The sequence below is a fragment of the Trachemys scripta genome, chromosome 2 (assembly GCF_013100865.1).
Source record: "Trachemys scripta elegans isolate TJP31775 chromosome 2, CAS_Tse_1.0, whole genome shotgun sequence".
NCBI lineage: Eukaryota > Metazoa > Chordata > Testudines > Emydidae > Trachemys > Trachemys scripta.
Genome location: NC_048299.1, coordinates 155,734,823 through 155,740,822, shown reverse-complemented (window position 1 = coordinate 155,740,822; position 6,000 = coordinate 155,734,823). Strand labels below are relative to the sequence as shown.

General features: G+C 52.3%; 1 protein-coding gene across 1 annotated transcript in view; it reads left to right on the top strand.

Moving 5' to 3' along the window:
* Positions 1–354: 354 nt before the first annotated feature.
* FGFR1 (fibroblast growth factor receptor 1) overlaps positions 355–6,000 on the top strand; it is a 75,529-nt gene continuing 69,883 nt past the window's right edge. Inside the window, exon 1 of the mRNA XM_034761997.1 lies at positions 355–792. The gene's annotated coding sequence lies outside the window, so the exon portion shown is untranslated. The remainder of the gene's footprint in view (positions 793–6,000) is intronic.

Below are 6,000 nucleotides of genomic sequence, written 5' to 3'. Positions count from 1 at the left end.
CGCCCATCCAGCGCACTTGGAAGAGCCTCCCGGGCAAAGTCCCGAGCCCTTCCCGCTCCTGTCTATCCCGAGAAGCCGGAGCCTGAGATTCCTTCTCCCGGCAGAGGCAGGGACGCTTCCCCACCCGGGACAGGCTAGCCCGGGGGAGGGTGAGCCCGGCAGGTTGCTGGCGGGTGAGAGGAGGAGGGAGGCGTGAGAACACGGAGAGGGGGCAGTGGGATGGAGAAGAGACAGGACTGGGGACGAGGCGGAGCGGGAGGGGCTGAGCGAAGCGAGGAGGAGGAGCTGGGAAGGAGGGGTGTGTGGAGGACGGAGGAGGGGCTGGCGAGGAGGGAGGGACTCAGCCCTGCTCTGCAGCGGGTAGTGTGGGACTGGGCACCGGGCAGCAGCCGGAGGAGGGAGGTGCATTGCTCCGGAGCGCACGGAGGGAACCCGGGGAGCGCAGCGCATCCACCGCAGCTCGTCCGGGCACCTGGGCTTCCAGCCCCCAGGATCGGCGGAGTCTAGGGGGCGTCGGGGCCACTTGTGTCTTCCCCGGGGGCCGACCCCTTCCCGGATCTACAGCGCGCGGGGGCCCCCTTGGTGAGATGGAGCCGGGGCTGTGAGCTGGGGCGGATCGGGAGGTCTGCGCGCCTCCAGCCCCGGCCAGGGCTCTGCGCCTATTGTTCCCAGCAGCCGGCGCCGCCGGGGGATTGTGTCTCTGCGGCAGCTCCGGGGGCACCGAGCGGGACCGGCCCCGCCTGGGGCGGCCGCTCCCCCACTGGACCCCGCGGACTGTGCCCTGCCGGACCGGTGAGTAGCTGGGGGAGGGGGCGTTCCACGCGGCCCCCCACCCGCCCCCCTTGCCCGGGAGGCGCCATCGCAGCTGCGGGCAAACTTTCCCCAAACTTTGGGACTCGCTCCTGGGGGGAGGGGGAAGGGGGGGGCGCCTCCGGGGTCTGTCTCCATGGGGGCGGGGCTGCTGAGTGAGGCCGGAGTGAGTCAGAGGGGGCGCCCCAGCTCGGGGCTGGGGGCCTGGCGGTGAAACGCTGCGGAGAACGCCCAGGGCAGCCTGAGCTTGGCCCGCAGGAGGGTCAGTGTCCGCCGGGGGGCTGTGATGGAGGCTGGAATGCACCCCACTGCTTCCCGTCCCCGCGCCAGCCTGGGGCCCCGATGGGGGCGGCCGGACCTTGCTCAGCAGTGGCTGGGGCAGAGCCGCGGGGGCTGATTCCGGCCCCTCCCGGCCTGCGGTGCCAGGTGCCCGGGGAGCAGGGCGCTGGGAGCCCGCAGCAACCTCCCGCTCTGTGCTGGGCAGAGTTCGCCGCGTCCCTCGCAGGGCCCGATTCTGGGAGCAAGCCAGCCCCATCCCTGAGCAAAGTTACCGGTGCGCGCGGGCGCCTGCAGGATCGGGCCCTGCGCTTCCTTGTGTATCCCCCAGCGATGCACCGGCCGCAGGGAGCCCCGGCGTGGATGGGTCCTGGTAGGACCCACCGGGGGGAGTTGGGGGCACTTCTTGGTGCTGTGCCTGGCCTGGCTACCAGACGAGACCTCCCCAAAGGAGAGCGAACTGCTTAGTCCCGTGGGCAGAGCACACCCCGGGGACCCGCTCTCCTTCGTGATGGAACAGGAGAGCCACTGAAGTCACTGTACTGGGGTAAGGGGAGGAACAGAAGAGCGGCCATGCTAGGGCAGGCCAAGGGTCCATCTAGCTCAGGATCCTGTCTGCCAACAGTGGCTGGGGCCAGGCGCTTCAGAGGGGATGAACAGAACAGGGCAATTTATGGCGTGATCCACCCCCTGCCATCCAGTCCCAGCTTCTGGCAGTCAGAGGTTAGGGACACCCAGCGCATGGGGCTGAATTCTCCATTTCTGCAGCAGGGCTTTAGAGACTGCCCCGGGCTGGAGTTTGCATGGAGGGATTTACTCCCCTCTAGGCCATGGGGAAAGGTGGCTTCAGAGTTCTTGTAGGGCAGGTGCCACCGGGGTCAGGCCACTGGCTGTTTTTTGAGGATCCCTGTGACTGGAAATGAAGGCGGGGAGGGGCGGGGGAGTTGTTTCTTGAACTTGTGTAAACTCTCTGGATAGTTGGCACTTGGTAAATGTTTCTCATATTGATTATTGGGAGCTTAATGGCAGGCATGCGGCTGCCTGGCTAGTTCAGAGAGCACAGGCAAGGGGCTAAGACATTCCTGTCTGAATTGAACAAAACCCAGCAACAGCCTCCTGGGATCGTGTAGGCAGATTCAGAGCATTGCAACCGGGCATTCTCCTAGACCTTCGCTAGATGGGCTGCTGCTCCCCACATGCTCCCCGAAGGAGCCTGCATTGTATTACTACCCGGCAGTCATGCGTTGCTTTTTTCCATTCTCCCATTATAAACTTGCGGTCTGAGGAGAGCGAGTGAGGCCAGTTTTAGGGGTTCGGCTTGCTGCAAGATTCTTGGGATTTAAGGAACTGTTTTCTCGCTGGGACCTTAAGAGAGCTGCCTTAACACATAAAATGAGGCCTGCCTTTTAAAAGAGGAGGGTTTTCTGAGCCAAAAAAGCTTCTTAAGGTACAAAGTTTAGTGAGGGGTGGGGGGAATCTCTTTTGCATTGAAAATATTCCCTCTGGTTTCAAGCCTGTTGATTTTGTCTCTGTAATGGAATAGCACTTTCTCTAGACATGGCCATTAAGCTAAATGTTTCCTTACTCTTCCTTAGCAGATGTACTCTGCATAGTTGAATGTCTGAGGAAAGTTTTTTTTAATACCTGGCACATCTAGACAATTTAGCCGAAAGCTTCCCCAACCTTGCTTTACTATTCCGTATTTGGGGATGATATAAAAGCATCCCCATAAAACACTGCTGTGTAGTTTTCCAGCCCTGCTAATCATTTGACAGCCCAGCGATATCCCTCCTATCTGAATTATTTTTGCAGGCATGCAGTGTACTAATGCCCTGTATTATAGATGCCCGCCCGGGCTCCTCATGCCTACTAATGTCTTATTGACATAGTTCTCCTTGCTAAAACGGAAGTTTGTTGGAGCCTGTATTGGCCTTATGAGGAGGCACTGGCTGGAGTATCTCATTAGGGTGGTCCTGCTGTAGATATCGCCCCTTATGTTAGACCGTTTGTTAGCGAGTCTAAAAAGATGTTGGTTGTGCTCTGTCCTCCTTCCTGTAACGCACTGAGCTGCACAAAGCTAAATGAGGCCCTCTGTTTATCCTTGGTCATGAATGAGAAATGGCCAGAAGTAAACTCTTCATTGAGACTCTCCAAGCTCTGCATGCAGCTGTATCTGGGGGCTGATCTTGAGTGAACTTGTTTTCTCGAGGCCTGGCCTTATTTAATGGATTCTATGTGCCCCAGGTTGGGACACTGAATCTGCAGTTTCCATCCCTCAACTACCAACACAGTCAGTCTCTCTTTCAGAAACAAAATGACAAGGAATTCCTGGACGTTCCCTTGATAGTGCTGCTACTTTTCTGTCTGCTCCAAATGGGTGACATTTCATTTTAAAATATATTTATAAAATGATAGCTGCTGGAACTAGGGGTGCTGGGGGTGCTGCTGCACCCCCTGGCTTGAATTGGTTTCCATCACACACAGGATTTACAGTTTGGTTCAATGGCTCTCAGCACTCCTGAATGATAGGGGCCTTTCCCATAGCTTCCGACAAGGGGTTTGTCTGTATGTCTGTAGAAAGGATCGTCATGCTGATGCAAACCTCCAGTGAAGAGGTGCCGGGGTAAAGTGAGGTTTGAGCCCTGCAGTGAGATGTACCAAACCAGAGTAGCTATGCTGGTGTAAAAATCCCTGATATAGACAGGCCTTTCATACAGAGAACTCGCCCCATGGGAAAGTTTTGCACTTGCCTTTGCTGTGAGAGTATGAACAAACTGTTTGGCATTTTTGAAACCACCTTTTAAGATCTTTGAACATTTCTGGAGCTGAGTGAATAACTCTTAACAAATTAAAATAATGCTGCCAACTCTCACCATTTCAGCACGGTTCATGATATTTGGTGTTTTCTTCAAGCCCTGCTCCAGCACACATTCAATTGCATGGGAATATCTGCTTTGGGGGTTTTTTTAAGTAAGTGTCTAGCCTTACTGGTTACCTAGAATATTTTATAAATAGAAGCCCTAAAGGCTTCATAACCAAGGAAAATCAGAAGAACCCAAAGTTTATTTTTTTTTAAAATCTCATAATTTTGACTCATAATTTTTAAATGCTTGAGTTGGGAATACTGCAGATATTATATTCAACGAATTTTGACTTTTTATTCACAAATTCATGATGAGTGGATGATGAGATTCTATAATTATTCTTTATTCCAAGTTATTCACAAATTTCTTCAGAAAATAATCAGGTTGTAAATGCTCCCTATTTGCATTGTGGTGGCTGGTTTGCTTCTGTGATCTTGTTTGCGTTCTCTGATTGGACGACCTATATAATTAACCAACACCCGTGCAAAATTTGAATGTTATAGTCAATTGTGATGCTTGCAATTTATACTGTGTCAGTTAGTTGTATAAATCATCCAATCAAGGAATGCGAACAAAACCACTTGACTTATGTATCAAATCAACGCAGCTCAAAATCTGAATTTTATATTCAATCGTGATGGGTGCAGTTTGTACTATGTTAGGTACTGAAGTCACATAGCAGTGTTTCTGTTCTCTGATTGTATGAGTTAGGTAACTAGCATGCCACAAATTGGTACTGGGAAGCTGCAATTTTACAGTTGAATATACGGTTTCCTTTTGGTGACTTGAACCTTAAAATGTACTCGGTTGGACTGTTTGCACTACTAACGTGTGTGTGCGTGGAAGGGGTTTGTTTTTCAGAGTCCTGAATATATAGGACAGTCAAAATTCGCTTTCCTAGTCAGGCAGATGTGGAGTTTCTTTCTCCCTCGCTATTCTTGCAGCTCTAACAAGTTCTCTATGCAAATCGCATAGTGTGGGGGTGGTGGGGCTGGGGGAGAAGAGGGAGACGGTATCCTGCCTAGTCTTGGCTTTGGTGCGGGATCAGGAGAACAGGTCCTCACATAGTTCTTTGGCTAATGGCCATTTCCCCCACACATGAGCACTTCCTCCCTTAATCTCAGGGGTGGCTGGCATGCACTGGTGCCTTCTCATTGTCTTGCTTGGAGAGGATTAAAATAAATCAAGATAGTCTCTGCCCTGGAATGGTAAAGGACAGAGCGAGGTTCTTCCCATGCTCTGCACCACCAGCTCTTGTCCACGGGAACTACAAATCTGTCAGCGTCTGACTCCACCGTATTCATGACTCTGATTCCACTTTAAAATAAGGAACCAGGCTGCTCTGTCCAAGCTGGGAAGGGAACCCTTCATGCTTTCAGGAGAGCTGGTGACTTTATTGTTCCCTCCAGAACCTTGTGTATTTAGCTGTTTAAAAATTTAACCTGAAGTAGAACCCGTTTTGCTTGCAGTCCCAGTGTGCTGCATTCATGATGCATGTTCTCATAGCATTATAGCTTCCAGCCTGCTGAAAAGGACAGTTGGGGTTTGATCAGCTCACAAAGGCTCTAGTCCTTGGTAATTCAACTTCCTCCTATGCTTTCCAGGCCTTGGAGGTCTTTTTCCTTCTCTTTTGTGGGTGTTTGTCTTTATCTCTAGTAGGAAAATATTTGCTGGAATAGAGTGAGTTCATCCTTTCCCCTTCTCTAGCAACCTTTTATCTGGGGAGCTGCATGCTTTTTGCAATCATTCGACTCTCTTGTCAAGCAGGTAAATATGATCATACCTGTTTCACCGAATGGGGCCTAGAGAGATTACAGCCCATATCTTCTAAAGAGCCCTTTGATTTTGAGTACCCAACTTGAGATCCCCGGGGCCTGATTCTCTTCAGACCCACAAGCCCAGCTGAGGTCACTGAGAACCCACAGCTCTGCACAACTCTGGAAACCAGGCCCCAGACATCTCTCACTGAGCTCCCAAAACTGAGGCTACTTCTGAAAATGTTGGCTTCAGATTTTGCTGTGAGCAAGTTGGTAGCAGAACTGGGAACAGA